Source organism: Cupressus sempervirens, chromosome 4 (assembly GCF_028749045.1).
Source record: "Cupressus sempervirens isolate cs-2001-9-10 chromosome 4, ASM2874904v1, whole genome shotgun sequence".
Taxonomy (NCBI): Eukaryota; Viridiplantae; Streptophyta; class Pinopsida; order Cupressales; family Cupressaceae; genus Cupressus; species Cupressus sempervirens.
Window position 1 is genome coordinate 623,785,951 of NC_143121.1, and position 17,804 is coordinate 623,803,754.

The following is a 17,804-nucleotide window of genomic DNA, read 5'->3' on the forward strand; positions in this document are numbered from 1 at the left end:
TCGGCTATTGCATGTGGCCATCATTTCATTCTAAATTGGGGCAGACATTATAAAAACTTAACCTTCTCTTTTGTGTTGTCTGAAAACTCTGTCTTGTTTTCTATCATCGTCTAAATTCTTTATTGCTCCATGTTAATGACTTGAAAATGATCTCTATCTTCTATCAAAGCTTGTAATCTTGGTAAATGTTGAACTATATTCAATCGCTTCCTTATTATGCATTAGGATTCAATACAGTCGCATGTATTTAATTTCTGATGTGGTCCTTGCCATTATACATGAAGCCGCTAATATATATACTCCAGTCCTTTGAAAATGTTATTGCAACTTTATCAAGCCATCTTAAATATATTTCCTTTCATTTTCCTATGTGTTTTTATGACTTCAAACAATGGTCCATACTTGGTGATTTCTTCAGTTGGTTTTGACGGTTTAATATTTGCTGAAACTCTTCCTTACTGGGTTCGCAGATGGACTTTATTGACAGCAAGAAAGAATATATATATGCTTTAGAATAATATTGCTGATAGACTATGGTAGATTCCAAACTACATATATTTAATTGTGTCCATCGCATGCACAAGTTCATTGTTTCCTTTAAACTGAACTCACAGTATGATTGTGGCCATCGTATGTCTTATTTCAGTATGCTAAATCTGATTGCTGACCTGTGTATATTTTATCATGTCTCTTCAAAACAATTCTCAAATATATTCATTCATATTGCTGTTTTCACGTGATGCTTCTATCAACGTCTTTTAAGTCACTTTGAACATAAACTTAGTACGTTGCTACTGTATGTAATATATTGCTGCAAATAACTTCATTAAAACCCATTCAAACCTTTTATAACCACCGGAGATCCTTGTCTTTATTATTAAATTGCAGCCTTAAACCAATTCATGGTATTGGATTCACATTTTTTATTTGAAATCTTAAAAAACAATTCTCAAGAATTGGTTATGGAGCTGATTTAAATTTTAAAAGTTTGCATGTTTCTATCGGCTTTCCTGTAGCTGATTTTACTTGGGCAAAATTTGATTTTTATTAAATTCTAATTTGGTATAAGCGTCAGATTCTAAGTGGGCTGCATAAAGTATCAGCTTGGTTTAGAAACCACAAATGCAGATTTTATATCAAGGTTAAAACATAGTTGAGAAAAATCTGATTTTTAAGAGTCTTTTGTCTAACCCTCATGAGCATCAGTTTTACAAAGCATTAGAGGCTGTTATAGCCAAATCTTAAGAGAAAATTTTATTAGTAAATTTTGTTTGGTTTTGGGGGTTTTGATTACTTCTTAGAATCGGTTCCTTGTGCCATTATATTAAGTGCAGATTTCAGCATAAATTAATATGATTTAGGGATTCATTTAATTATTAATAATCTCCATTTTAAAAAAAAATTTGTAAGTTGTTTTATTTTAAAAAAAATCAATGGAATTATTAATGATAATAGATGGTTAATTATCTTTTAATTATTTTTGGAGAAATTGAATTAAATATTAAGGGAGTTTTATTTAATTATTAGTAACATTGATTTTTAGTGAAATAAAGCAAATGATTTTATCAAAAGTCAATGGGAACTAGTTCAATGATTTAAAGTAAGTACTAAGACTAGTTAATTTTGTTGATTTTAATAAAGTTATAATCTTCTTATTTGAAGATCGATAACTGGCTTTCTTATGATTTAAAGGAATAATGATCCCTTGATTATGGTTGGGGAAGTTGAATTAATGTTGAGGAAGAGTTATGATTTTATTAAGTGTCAGTGAAGATGAGTTTAATGATTTAATAAGTAAATATTCTTAGAATATTATTTTAAATGATGGAGGGATAATCCTATGTTTTATTCGAAAGGATACATGGGTTGACTTGGAGATTAAACGATGAATTTTTACACTTGAAATATATTTGAAATGGAAATTGAAACCTCATATTTGGCTTAACCTTGTGTTTACAAAAGGCAAACTGGAATCATGTGTTTTCTTTATGCGATATGTTTGGGGTTTGGGTGATCCTAGAGTGTTGACCAGTTAGGACGTCTACCAGAGGCTTGGGAGTTATGCGAATGTGATGGCATGTTGATATCATTTGGTCTCGATCTTTTTAAGACCCAACCATGTTTATGTGATGGTATGCTCTATGAGATGTTTGTATTTGCTATGTGATGATGCTCACCAGTCTTCTTGTGTGAAGCTAAGATTTAAGTGTATGAGACACTTAACCTAACCATTTTTGAGTCATCAATCAATTATACTTGGATTACTTTCTAGTCACCATGATGAAACTGAAGTGTTTACTTTTGATTTTGATGATGTCATGTTGTGACATGTTTTTGACTCAACCATTTTGGAGTCTTCGATCAATATTACTTTGAGATACTTTTTGGTTGCTTGTTGAGAATCAATGGATATTGTGATTATCAGTGATACCTTTAGTTGCCAATAAAGAACTGTTGCGGTCATGATTATTTATGGATGCTTTTCAGTTGCTCATGGAGATTTGATGCTCTTATTGTGGATTATCTTTTGGTATTTTTTCAGTCGCTTGTATAGGACTGTGGTGATTTTGTGATTTATGATTCCATGAGCTTAGGGTAGGTTATCTACATGTAGTGTTGAGAAGTGGCTGCCAGGATAACTCATTGTAAGTTGTTTTAATAAGTGAAAATATTTATACTAAATGGGGAATAAATGAACCTAATAAGATAATTGTATGTTCTCACCCATGCCTCGAGTGCTAGTACAAACTAGGATGGGAGTAGAGAGAACGCTTGGTTGCGACCTTGCATTTCGTAGTATGCCTCATCAGTATGAGAGGATACTAGTTGCCACACAAGGATCACTAGGGGGGTCTATTGAGAGACTACCAGGGTAACTCTAGCATATGATCTGTGCGATGACACTTTCCCACTTGCATAGTAAGTTTCCTACGTGTCTTTGTTGTGCCTTTGGGAACTAGATGTCAATATGTCTTGGAACCTTTGAGTTAGTGTACTTTTAGGATTCCTAGATTTAAAAGAGTATTTGTGTTATGTGGTTAGATATCATGTTTGAGACTTGAGACTATCTCCTCCAGTGCTATCTTTGCTGGCATTTACTTTCATTATGTTCTTGGATCTTATGATGGATGTTATTTGTTGACATGTTTCTTTATATTGATGATTAGCATGTGATAGATGATGTTATCTACTTTGTAAGATCATCTTATGTTTTATTCTTGCATGTTAGATTTCTTTATGCATATGATGTAGTATGTTTAGGAGTGACATCCCTATTACTATAGTACTGATGATCTCTTCGGTGGCTTGGGATGTTATGCGTGGGGGATGGCTAGGGCCCATGATGGTCTAATGATGCTATTGACGGTTGGGAGGAACCACACACTTAGTTTAGTTGTATTTTATGATGGATGGTTATCTTTAATGATCATTGTTATATCTTCTATGATGGATGTTATATCTTTTATGTTGGATGGATGTATCATGTATATGATAGTTTCATTTACTTGATCGTATTTGTATCATGGATTTAATAAGGTTTGTGTATCATTATCTTTGCATATGTATATTTTTGTAAGCCTTTCATGTCTGATAACACGTACAGTGGATGAATGAGCATTTTGAATTATCTAGCCAAGATGCATTTGGAATAAATGTATGTTTTGGACTTTAGACTTATCATTACTCGTTCATGTGGATGTAGATGTTGTTAGACTTAGTTTGATTAAATTAAATGTGACTCAATGTCTTGGGATCCTTAAGGAATGTAACCTGTTAGGTATGCTTTGCATGATTATATGTTAATGCTTTCGCTATCATGATTTGATGTGAATGGTTGATCTTTCATGTATTAGGAAAAAAAAATTGTCTGGAAAAATTAGAAAAAATTTAGTTTAATTCTTTTGGATCCCTTGGTGGGGCATTACATGACAAGTACCCCACATTTTCCCTGCACTATCGGTTTGCTATGAAACATAGATGTACTAACGTGGGGTGTATATGTGAAGCCCAATAGTCTTTGATTTATTATGTAAAATTTATTATTCTTTCCCTCCAATTTAATAGCTAAAGTAAATAGCTAGACTGAATATAGTAACATTGACACATCAAAGATATGTAAATTGATTACAAAATCACCTTATTTGGATGCACATACACACAACTTAAAAATTGTAAATGTGAACTTACTTCAAGTATTGTCAGCCATCAAAGCCACCAAGAGCATACAAAAATCCACCCAAAACTACTCTTGCTAAAGCAAATCACTGCAAAAGTAGAGATCTAGACAAACAAAACACAAAACATTTATATTAGCAATAAGTACAAATAGATTTAGTAAATAGGAAAAAAACTACAGTCAAGAGTAAACAAAATTGAAGTATACCATGACAGAATTACAAGAACCCTACTCCTTTGTTTGACTAAAAGGGGTTAAATGTTTTCTCAAAAAATCAAATTCAAGAAAGACAAAGGCGATATGCTTATTCAAAAGATGCTCTAAAGAATATAATTAATTTGATTGAGTTTCACTAACATGTTAGCAATAATGATTAGGAGCAACATATCACCTTGCCAACTCATCTTTTAATTGAGTTTCACTAACATGTTAGCAATAGAGTCAGTAGTCTTGTTGGACTCACGATAGACATGAGATAAAAAATAATTCTCCATAGTATAAGGATGCATTTAGTTTCTTGAATTACACAATTAGTAGTTCATGAAGGTTTTGATATCCTTATTCCTCTAATGCAACTAGAAATACCATCTTATTCATAAGATTTCACAGTTTTCCAGACATCTTATTCTTCTACTAATACATATGTACATCTAATTTTAACTGTCAGTGTGCTATTGGTGTCAAGGACTACCACTCCTTGTCCACAAAAATACTTTATTGTCTAGATGTTATTAATCCAATAATGGGTACAACATAGCATAGTAGGTATGTCAATGTCTCTAGTTCATTTGGTATATGGCTAGGCATAGAATCTAGTAGTTTTCAGTTTTGTTATGCATAACTGAATATTGTTATATATTATAAATTGTAGGTCTTATTTTGTCACAAATAAACTTCAAAAATGTTGGTTGTATTTGTTAAAAGCATAATTTGAGTAAAAAAAAATTAAATGCTATGACCAGGGTTTGAGAGGCAAATTTTAGTTTCTTTTTGGCTATCATAGTGAAGGAGTGTGTCTTTTTATACATGGATTATATCTATGAATCAATGTAGAGGATACTTCACCAGAGAGACCCAGTCTATATTAAAATATCTAAAAATTAATCTTTACAGACTCCATTCAATAACCTAGATTACATACTGCGGTTCTTATTTTCATGAGCACTAAAAAATATGGCCCTTAAAATAGTTAAATGAATTAAAATTTGGTGGCTATAAACCAAATAGATTGTCACATAGTGTAGACTCTGATTGACTTATATAATATAATGAGAGCAGAATAATCAAATCACTTCTAATTTCTAACTGTTCAGGATCAAAACACGAGAGACAAACTTGAGTAAGCAACAACATGATATACTTCATACCTTAATAATTCTCTGTCGTGGCACAATATATGATGCTTTGAAACCATCTTTGGAACTCTAGTGCATAAAGCTAAAGTTTGCACTTGGATCTCTTAATGACTATGGCACAAACCATAATATAGCTATTCCTATATAAGATCATGTGTAGCCTAGGCATGCCATCTTTACATCCTTATTTCATAGTTGACTCCATTGCCAGTTTCTATGCAAAATTGTTGTTTCATAGGGTCTCATCTACCAATATAGTTAGTTCAATTACTAATTAAATTGGCAAACTATGAAATTCTATTAGCCAAACTATTAGTCATATTTCAATATTATATAATAGTCATATTTTAATATTATATAAGAATGGGATGCCAAACAAATGTCTTATGATGAAGCAATCCTAGAGAATATATTTGTCAATGAAAAAAATCAACTACAATGCTTAGTTCAAGTCCTATTAAAAATGATAAACTTTAATATTACCATTAGTCAAAATGCACACTATCATATTTTGGATCATATATTGTGATCTAAAACATTACCATTGTAGAATCAAACCTAAAAATAATAATTCATTGATATGAATTGTGGAAATTTGATATCACTAAATGAGAAATCTATTAAAAAATAGAATGCTAATGTGAAAGCAATCCCAAAGAATATATATTTGTCAATGCTTACAATCAGCTGTAAGCATGAGGTTTCCATTTGAAACTAAACTATAAGCATGATACTCCAAACAAAATGTGTGATTGTGTGATGAAACAATATGTGCAATTATAACTGAAGTGTCATCTAGTGGTTCTATCTTACAATTATAAACATGATTTGCCAAAATATTTTGGGCGTGAGAGCCTCAAACATAAATTCTATCATGGAAATGGTTCTGTCTTGCAACTATAAACATAACAAGAGTGTCACCTAATAGTTCTATCTCACAAGTAGACACACGATACTCCAAAATCTTTTGGGAGTTCAAATACATACATTCTATCTTACAAAAATCTTAGCTGGTATAACAAGGGCCATGATCTAACTAATCCAAGTGAGCCCTTTAGTAGTTTCCTTTTCAAATAGCCATGAGCCTTAATGGCATGCATCTTCATAGAAAATGGATCCTATAGTTCGCTACTAGTTAGAACATTTATTTCATTGGTTTTCATCAAATGATTTGGTTCAAAAGAAGGTGTACAATCCTGCAATTAATATAATCAAGAATGGCCATGACATGCATTAACTCTTACTATACATATTGTAATACTTGTTTTAAGGTCCTTTAGCTTAGGAACCACACTTCTCTTGGATGGATTTTCTAAGCAAGATTCAAAAAATAACACAAGATTTGTTGAAGAAATGTACCATCAAATGGCAAGACACATGAACTTTACAATGAAAAACATGATTATGAACTACAATTATAAATGCATTTGGATTATGCAGATATGACAGTTCTTTTTTGCATAAGTACTTCATTGAACTGATTTTACACACTTCACACTCACATATCCAACACTTATACCTTAATAATTCTTTGTTGTGGAAACACTTATATCACATTCCAATAATTACCTCTAGACTTACATTGAGTCTTGGAAAAATCCTTCTCTGAAAAGGTTATAGTATTTTCTTAATAGACAATACTCACCAAATCAACAAGTTATCTCCCACCTTGAACTCATTCACCAAGTCCTCATTATCATTCACCACAACAACTCTTCTATCATCAACCTTCTTGTCAGCATTGGGACATTCAAATAACCTATGTCTTTCTTCACCACATTTATAGAAAGTACCTTTAAGTCTACCTTTGCTTGTTCTTTTCCTTGGTTCAAAAGGTTTTGGCTCATCTTCAACAACTAGTTTATCTTTCACTAATTGTTCTTATTTTTCCTTCCATCTAGAATTATATTGATGTCTTTTCTTCAACTTATCTTCTACCTTCATAGCATACTAATTAGCATCTTCAAAAAAATCAATATTCAATATGCCAATCTCATCCTGAATATATACTTAGCTAGCTATTATTTCCTTAGAAAGTTCTCTATGTTTAGATTGAATTGCTAATTTGTAAAAATCCTAGGTATAATGCAGATCATATATACATACACAAGTATATTTCAAACTTATGCATTCATACATATACATATAACTTCATAATATTCAATCAATACTGCTCACATTCCATACAAACGAAAGTATGAATACACACACTTACTATATATCATGTGCATATCTATACTTCCTTATATAGGGATGCAAAATATGTCATTTACTATTCCATATTAGTTACAATAGGCTATAACTATTTGGTTATAATGAACCCTCTGTTAGCCCGTAAATAAAAAATGTTTCAATACATTAAAAACCCATAACTATGGGTAGATATTAGTCCTCTTTAAACTATTGTGTTTAATCAAACATAACTGTAACTTTTTCTAATAAAAAAGAAGTAACTATATCATCAGTGTCATGTATAATCACAACTGCCAAATTGTGCTATCCAAATGAGTATCAAACAAAAGAGCAAACCTTTTTTCTCCTTCTTGATGTTCCTTAAAAAAATTTATTAAGAAACAAACTATTTTTCAAACAAATCTCAAATCATTCTTGAGCCAAAGAAAAGTTCCTTCCAAAAAAAACTACCCAATAATCTTGTGAATAGACAAAACTATCACAACAGTTCCAAATCCTTAACACATTTCTTATCCATTAACCACTTCTTCTTATTAGAATTGAAAATGTAAGCTTTTGGTTGAAACTAGGGTCTTAAGAATTTTTTATCCAAACCATCTAATTATATTTTGACCACAAAATAATTAAATTGAACATACTATTTTCTTTTAATAAACAAGAAGATCTCCTTCAAAAAACTCATTGATACGTAGGGGCTCATAATAATCATACCTGAGATTTATTAAAAACATAAACAAAACCTATTTTTTCTTCCTTCAATCTTAGTTTAAGAAGCAATATATCTTCGATAGTGAAGTCTTTCAAAACTTTTTTCTTCAACATATTTATACAAGAAAACAAAACATAATATGATAAGAGATATTTTTCACAAGTTAAATTGTGATATTGCTATTAAAATTTAACTATGTAGTTTTTGAGATAAATTCATTGATCCTTCATGAATAGTGATTCACACAAATCCCAGTACTACTCTATTTTTTCATAATATTGCATTAGACACAAATGATGTTAAACCTAGAAATAAATTATGTACTACCAATAATGAAATAAAGATTACATGAAATAATTGTCATTGAATATCAGTTATTTTAGATGAAACACAAAAAAAAATGTTCAAAACAAAAATCTCATTCTTAACTGTTTAGATCCTTGTCTTTTGAAACAAAAAGACCGCCAAAAAAACTTGTCACATTATGTAGATTGACATATATTGAACCCATGAACAAATCTCAACAAGAAAATCTTTCAAAATGATCAAGCAAAAGTCCACGATGGTGAACTATTTGCTAGGGTTCATAAGAGAAGCTTTACAATTACCTTTAGTTTTTGAGAATTTTGTTAATGCTCAAAATAGAAACTTTGAGATTCATCTATACAAAGTCACCACATGGCATATCTTTGACCAAGGTGTTAAACCAAAGAAATCCATAATATGATCACAGTTTCTAAACCTAGGTTAGATGCCAAATCAAAAACCATGTCATTGAATATGTTATTAACAAATTTCAGCCATGGTAATAAAGCCAGCCAATAAATGTGTCTTTGGTCTACATCATCAAACTTAATCAAATGTTCATATCTAATATACCAAATATCAACATCAAGGAAAAATTATGAACACTTTCACCTAAGTTTGGAAGGCTGCTTCATACCTTAATACCTTAATAATTCTCTATTGTGGCACACTATGTGATGCTTTGAAACAATCTTTGGAACTCTAGTGCATAAAGCTGAAGTTTGTAATTGGATCTCTTAATGACTATGGCACAACCCATAATAGAACTCTACCCCTTATAGCTCGCCCCTAATAGCTTTGCTCATCACTCTTTAAGAACCCTTCACACATCGCCTCACAAATCACCTCAAGTGCGCACTCAATTGATACACTATTAGCTCTCGATTGGAAACCTTGCTCCTTTGCTCCTTCGCTCCTGCAGCTCCCGTGCTCCATGAAACAATATAACAATGAAATAGGAAATTGCTCTTTTTCATTTTAACATTGTAAGCTCGTGTTGGTCCAAATTTTGACCAACACGGACATGGATTTAAAAAGAAGATATTTTTCCTTCCATATTCCAACCAATCTAAACCATTTTAATAGATGGTCAAAAATTTTGGTCAAAAAATGAGGTCAAATGTACTAGTGAGAGCCAACATTTAAGGAGGATTCTAACCCTAGAATCAAGAGATGAAAATGTATGGAGAAGGAAGAAGAGATAAAGATAAGTTTCCTTATGTGTATGTGAAGGAGTGAAGGTGAAGTCTAAATGAAGAGAAAACTAAGAGCAATCAGAGTAGTGAAGGACTAAAATGAGTTATTAGATGAGGAGATAAAATTAGTGTTACAGTAAAGAAGCCCAAGATTATCTTGCAAAGAAAAATGAGGGTTGGGTACTGAATTAGTTATTGTTAATTGAGACAAGGTAAATCTCTTAACAGAGTGGTTCTAACATACCTATATAAACCTCCTAATAGAGTCCTTACTTCATTGTGAGTGTAAAATGCTTTTACACAATGAGACCTAATAGTCTCTTAATATTTTAATAGGGCAGGCCCTCACATGGTAGATCATATTTTATAATCAAACATTGTAACCCTAACAAGTTAACTTTATTATTGCAACAATAAAAATTTATGGGTTTCATCCCCACCCTAATTTCACCTTCATCTTGAAGTGTTTCTAGGCAATTAAATTATTGTGCTATGTGTTGAACTCATATGGATGTGATGTATTTTATTTATGTTTCAACTTTTTAGTTTTAATGATAGATCTAAGAGATGAATTAGGTATGAATGAATGAACATGGTTTTGAAGTCAAAAGTTTAAGATCCTAATTCACCCCCCTTGTTAGTATGTTGTTTCCCATATACTTATTCCAAAAAATTGTATAAGAGCTCCTTTCTCTTTTCAAGAAGCCTAACAGATTGAGCGGATAAGATCATGGAGATGGAAGTGTATAAGATGGGAAAAATCATTGAGAATTAGATGATTGAAATCCAAATTATGTTGCAATAATTAGTAGAAGAAAAAAAAGAGGAGCTAAGGAAAGGAGAGAGATATTTTTTTAACTAAAAGATACTTAATACATAGAAGTTGACATTGAAGGATTGTTGGACAATGGAAAGACTAGTAACAATGACAAAATTGCTAGAGAATAATAGTGCCCTATTGAAAGAAGTAAAAGATATTAAGACAGAACAAGAAATTCAATTAGTTACAATTTTTCAAGAAATTGAACAAAAGAAAAAAGAAATGAAAGAAAATCTCATCGATGAAGAAGATAAAATGTAGATGGCTAATAGAATTGAAGAGAGATTATTTGAAGTTTAAGCTTACAAATAATCACATGGACATGATAAATCTATTAGCAATTTCAAACAAGGAAGCACACAGAACATATGTGGAGATCACAAATCTAAGGCTATAGAATGAGTAATTGAAAAGTGAGTTAAGGCATGTAAAGGAACTCATGGAGAGATTGAACAAACCAAATGAAGAAATTAAAGACTTTAAAGACATGATGAAGTCACCTAGAACAAAGGACACATTTGGACTTGGATACAACAAGAAATCTTCATCAAATGAAGAAGGTGAATCATCCAAAAGTAGAGAACAAAGGAATAAAAAATAAAAAGAAAAACCTACATGTCATTACTATGGAAAAATTGGTCATACAACCAAAATTTAAGGAGGATTTTAACCCTATAATCAAGAAATGAAGGTGTATAAAGAAGGGAGAAGAGACAAGGATAAGTTTCCTTATGTGCATGTGAAAGACTGAAGGCAAAGTCTGAAAGTAGAGAAAACTGAGAGAAATCAGAGCAATGAAGGACTGAATAGAGTTATCAGACAATGAGAAGAAATTAGTGATATAGTAAAGAGGAGACTCAAGATCAGTTTGTAGAGAAAACCAAAGGTCAAGTACTAAATTGGTTATTGTTAATTGAGAAAGTGTATATCTCTTAACAGAGTGGTTCTAATAGACCTATGTAAACCTCTAACATAATTGTTACTTCATTGTGAATGTAAAATCGTTTAAAATGGTGAGACCTGATAGTCTCTTAATCTTTTAATATGGAAAACCCCTCATAGGGTCGATCATATTTTATGATCAAATATTGTAACCCTAAAAGGTTAACTTTATTGTTGCAATAGTGAAGATTTTCGAGTTTTATCCCCACCCTTGTTTTACCTTCATTTTGAAGTGTTTCTTGGTAACCAAACTATTGTGTTATGTGTTGAATTCTTTATGGATGTGATGTATTTCATTTATGTTTCAGCATTTTAGGTTTAAGGATAGATCTAAGAGATGAATTAGGTATGAATGAATGAAATTGGTTTTGAAGTCAAAAGTTTATAATACTGATTCATCCCCCCTCATAGTATCTTGTTTCCCATATAATTATTCCAACAATTGGTATCAGAGCTCAGTTCTCTTGTCAGGAAGCCTAACATCTTAAGAGGATAAGGTCATGGAGATGGAAGTGTATAAGATGGGAAAAATCATTGAGAATGAGATGATTGAAATCTAGATTGTGTTGCAACAATTACCAGAAACAAAAGAGGAGTTAAGGAAAACTGTAAAGAAAAGGAGAGATATAGCTATTCAACTAAATGACACTCGACACATAGGAGTTGACACTAAAGGATTTATGGATAGTGGAAAGAATGGTAAAAATGATGAATCGATGAAAGAATTTCTAGAGAAGAATAGTGCCCTAGTGAAATAATTAGAAGATCTCAGGACAGAACACGAATTTCAATTAGTTACACTTTGTGGAGCAATTGAACAAAAGAATAAGTCAATGGAAGACAAGCTCATGGATTGAAAAGACAAAATAATGATGCCTAGTAGACTTGAAGATAGATCATTTGAAGTTTAGAGGCTTACAAATAATCAACTAGACATGATAAATTAGTTAGTAATTATGAATCAGGAAGCAAACAAAAAAGATGTGGAGATCACATAAATATGGCTACAGAATGGGTGATTGAAAAGTGAGTTAAGGCATGAAAAGGAACCCATTAAGAGATTGAACAAACCAACTGAAGCAATTAAGAACATTGAAGACATAATGAAGTCACCTAGAAAAAAGGGCACCTCTGGACTTGGATATAATAAGCAATCTTCATCAACTAAAGAAGGAGAATCAACCAAAAGTGGAGAACAAAGTGTTAGGAATAAGGTGTCTCAACCTTGGACAATTCCTATTGTTTTTTTTTTTGTTGTAAATAATGTAATTAAGTATGAGTGTACATGTCTAGATGGCATGTTGATGCGTCACTCCACTTGTATGTGTTAGCATCTTTAATTGTGTGTAAGAGCTATCTCTAAAATATTTGATGATGGATGAAGATGTGAAGACATGTGGCAATTGATCATTGAGTACTATATACTTGAGTCTCCATCTAGTGCATGAGGTTCACAATATCGGCCCAAATTTTTTTTGGGTTCCTACTTTTCTGGAGAATGGTAAAATCCTAATATTGATGTTCTTTGGAAGTTTCCCTAAAATAGAAAGCACATTATGTAAGCATTTTTAGGGTTGCAAATAGGAGAAAGTGAAAAGTGTATTGCTGGTTGCTACTAGATTAGTCTTCCATGTCCTAAAAGAACTTGCATTGCAAGTGTGTTGTAACCTTTGTGTTGAAGATAATACATTGTGTAGGTTTTGGAGGAGTGGGGTTGCTTTATCGAAAGGTTTTTCCCCATCGATATATCTTTGTGTTTATGTGTTTGTTTTCTCTATCCATTTATTGTATTCATGGTTGACTACAATATTATTTTTTACATAATATCGAATTTGAAATTGTAAGGATTTAATAGGAATTTTCACAATACTTTCCTTAAGGGATTAGTGTAGGAAGATGTTTCTACACCTGGGTTTCCTTACACAAAGGAATACAAAATCAAAAGGAAAACCTACATGTGATTACTATGGGAAAATCGGTCATACAATGGACATTTTGTAGGAGTAAATATGGTAAGAAAATTCCTAACCCTAAACCAAGTGGTAATCATTTTAATTGCAAGAATGTAGGACATCAAGCACATGAATGTAGATCAAAGAACAATGACTCAACCAGAAAGGTATCTAAATTGCAAGGACAGTACTACAATTGTAAAAAGTATGGACATAGATCTCAAAAGTGTAGAGTTAAGAAGTCATACTAGTCACCTGAAAAATAAACCCATACATAAAGGAAAGACAATTCCCATAATTAGGATTACAATACATGGTATTTTTGTCACTATTGTGGAGAATATGGACATATTCCAAAGAAATGCATCAAAACACATTTCAAAGGAAATTAAAAGAAATGGTTAAATGGAGAGATAGTATGTTTTAGTTGTCTAAAGTTGGACACATCAACAAAAAATGCAAAATGAGAACACCAACACCAACACCAAGTAATGGAATTGACAAACCTAAAGGAAAACAAATGTGGATAGAGATAGTAAGAGATAGAAACAATAGAAAAGATGAAATTGTGATCACCCAATCTAATGGATTAGGTGATCATACCACATCTCACTAAAGAAAGAAGGTATGTAGGAACTGTATACTCAATGTTATATTTTACATCAGCTCCTAGCATAGAAGTGATGAAAGTTCATATATGCATAAATAAACATACATTAAAGACTATTAGAAATTGAAAATAATAATGTATCAAGAATTAGTGGTATAGTCCATATTGACTGATCCTTTTAGTATAGACCAAGTGATCAAGGAAATGTAACATATTGAACGATTGAATTGGTTATGATCGAATGAATAACCTTGATTGAGTTGAAATGAAGACCGAGCTAGCTCACATACACCAAGTACAAAGAAATTAATTATAGACCTAAAAATGAAAGGTTGAAGGTATTTATCAAATTTGAACTTTCATTTTTTTCACCAAGCAATCAAAGAGCTCACAAGAAGATTTCAAGGTGATCAAAGTGATATTAATGGCCAGAGCAAAGAATCTCAATAGATTATTAGAAAATTTGTGGAGCAGGGTAAGTATTACTCTCAGTGCCAAGTAAAATATTTAGTGAAGATATTTGTGTAAAACCCTGGTTTGAAATGGCATCTAAAACTGAAATGATGAAGGAGAGAAATGCACAAATCATAAGGAATGATGAAAGTCCACCAAACTTTAAAAAATTAGTTAAAACCAAAACCCTCATTGATGATATTAGAGATTTGTCATTAATTCCACCCAGAGTCTTGACTATTCAAGCTATAAGATTGTGCTATCAATATAAGATTGAAGAAATTTGAGATTTTGAAATAAGGGCAACATATGAGAATTTGTATGTGGATGGAAACCTAAAGGATGAATACAAGATCATTGCAAAGAAAGGACTTACCCATGCCATAGGATTTCCTAAAGTTTTCAAGGTCGAATCTATCAAGATTATTCTGATTCAAGTTCATGATAAAGATTATTCTGAGTCAAAATTTGGTTAGAAGGTGGGCCAATAAAGATCAACAAGAAAATAATTTGCAAGTTAATTTTGTAGCCTACTTTTGATCGACCAAAGAGCATAAGGAGAGAAACAAAGAATGAGATTGAAAATTTGACCAAGGTGAAGTGGAATGGTTGTAGTATGTCAATTGATGGCATTGAGGACCCATTAACTAAATTTCCTATTTGTGTGATTGTACAACAATTATATCAATTGAGCAAATTGAACAACGTGCCCTGTGTTGCAATTGATTTAGGATACAAGATTGTGAAGAAAGATCTTGTCAAGCTGTAACTACACCGACTTATAGATAACCTAGAAGTAGTGATAAGAGCAAAAACACCTCTTGTAAGTTTGGATCCCTACTAGTTTGCATATTTTTCTATGTACACAATTATTTTACTACCATAGGAATAGTTGGATAGGATAGGAATAGGACTGCTACAGAGCAACTAAATGACCTAATAAATAGGTTGGGAGAAAATTTTGAAGCTATAATGGACAAGTACTTTGAAGAATTCAAAGCTAAAATGAAAATTTCGAAGTCAGTTGTGGAGAGATATTATGATGAAGTATGTTTAATTGTGGACATATATTTTGTGGATACATAGGAAGTATTACCAAGGGTAGCATGGCTAAGGTTAATGCCTTATGAAGTAAATGTTGATAAGGTAACTACAATAGTTATTGCACTCCTAGAAAAAGAAATTGATGCTAGCACTGAGCAATTTGACACATATGAGATTTTTATTGTTGAGTTGACTTCTGAATTTGGCACACCTAAGGTAGGGAAGAAAAGAAAGAGAAATGTTTTCAAGACTAGAAAGAAGGAACAAGGGGAAGTGTAAGAACAACCCATAGAAGCCGAGGAAGGAAAAGGAAAAGAGCTTGAAGTTATGAAGCCAAAGGCCACCAAATAGAAGTAGGTTTCTATAATTGAACCTTAGTTAAAGGAAGACCTCAAGAAGGATGTACAAGAAATGATGAAACATCAAAGGCCAAAGGGAAAGGTGATCATCACCAAAAAAAGGTCAGCACAACCTCCTATCGAGCTATTAATAGAAAGTCCATCAAAGAAGAGGAAACTTACAAAAGATCAAGAAAATTTGAGAAGAAAGTTGATCATTTCACAAGAGAAGGAGGAAGATGAAGAAAAGACCATGTGTAATGAGATTAGAAAACTTCAAATAGTCAAGAGACTCCCTCCAATGACTATGGATCAAGTATGTGTAAAATTGATAGAATCAGAAAGCATAATGGGATTCAAAGACATCTAGTATGATTCTTTAAATAATGATGATCAAGTTAAGTTGGAAGGTATAATGATTGACATGATGACCAAGTTCAGGTACACACCCCTGGAATTAGGAATTGGATTTCTAGTGGTATTGTACAAAAGAGTGGATGCCAAGTGGAAATGGCCATTATCCATTGAAAAGAAAATAAGAGAAACAACATTGGCACAAGTTAATGCCAAAATTAGGGAAAACTCACATGTCTATAGCCCTTAAATATTTTTAAAAGATGTTTATGTTAAGGGATAGGGCATATAAAGTTTTGAAAAATAAAGCTCATGAAGTTGAGAAAGATAGCATTAGAGTATCAAAAGAAGCATTTGGATTGCTTACTCCATCTGTAGAGGTGAGGGAAGGCCGAGATGCTATTGAATTTGAAGATGATTATAAACAAGAAATGGACAAGATGAAAAAGGATATTCAACAACTTGTCATTAAGTGTGAGTAGAAAGATATTATAATAATTAAAGATGGCACTACCACCCCCCCACCCAATTCAAATATACTAACAAAAGAAGGTATTCGAGGTTTAATGAAAGACTTAAGACAACTCTATACTAACCCAATTTTGTTATAGATAGTTGAATATACATAGCTTGAAGTCAAGAAGCTTGATGATGTTAGTATCACATAAGCTATAGGGGCTACAAGTGTTGAGAAACTTGGTAAGACATTAATTGCATATATACCATTAACTTGTATGCCAATTTTGAAAAAGGTTGCAAATTTTGATAAAGATTCATGGACGCAATCAATAGAGGATGAAATAAAATAGAAAGAGAAAGAGGTTACTCAAGATCTTATTCAATTTGTGAGTGAAAAGGTTGTAGAACCAACAAATGTGGCACCTATGCAATGAGTTATTTCTGTACAAGTGCACCAACCAAAGTTGAGATCAAGTGAAAAGGGGAAAAAAGTGCAATTTTCACTACCTAGTGATACACTATCAATATCTTAGTATATGATTCATATAGAAGAGGAAGGTGATGAGTCAATAAACCTTGACGAAGTAATTACATTGCCTAAGTATGATTTGAATAATATTACACTAGAGAAAATACAAGAGTTGCAAATTTTGTTGAGTTGTAAGGAAAAACAAGAACAACTGAAAAGAGAGGAGAAGAGAAGACATGTATTGCATATAATTAAAGATTTCTTTTGTAGGTATATTGGAATCATAGATGTGAATAATCGGCATACAATTTTGGACCAGCTAGTGTATGTAGTTGATAAAATCTAGACAGATGACATAGAGAAAAATGAAAAATTATTATAATGGTATGAGAGAAGAATGGAGCATAAGTTTTTACATAAAGTTTTA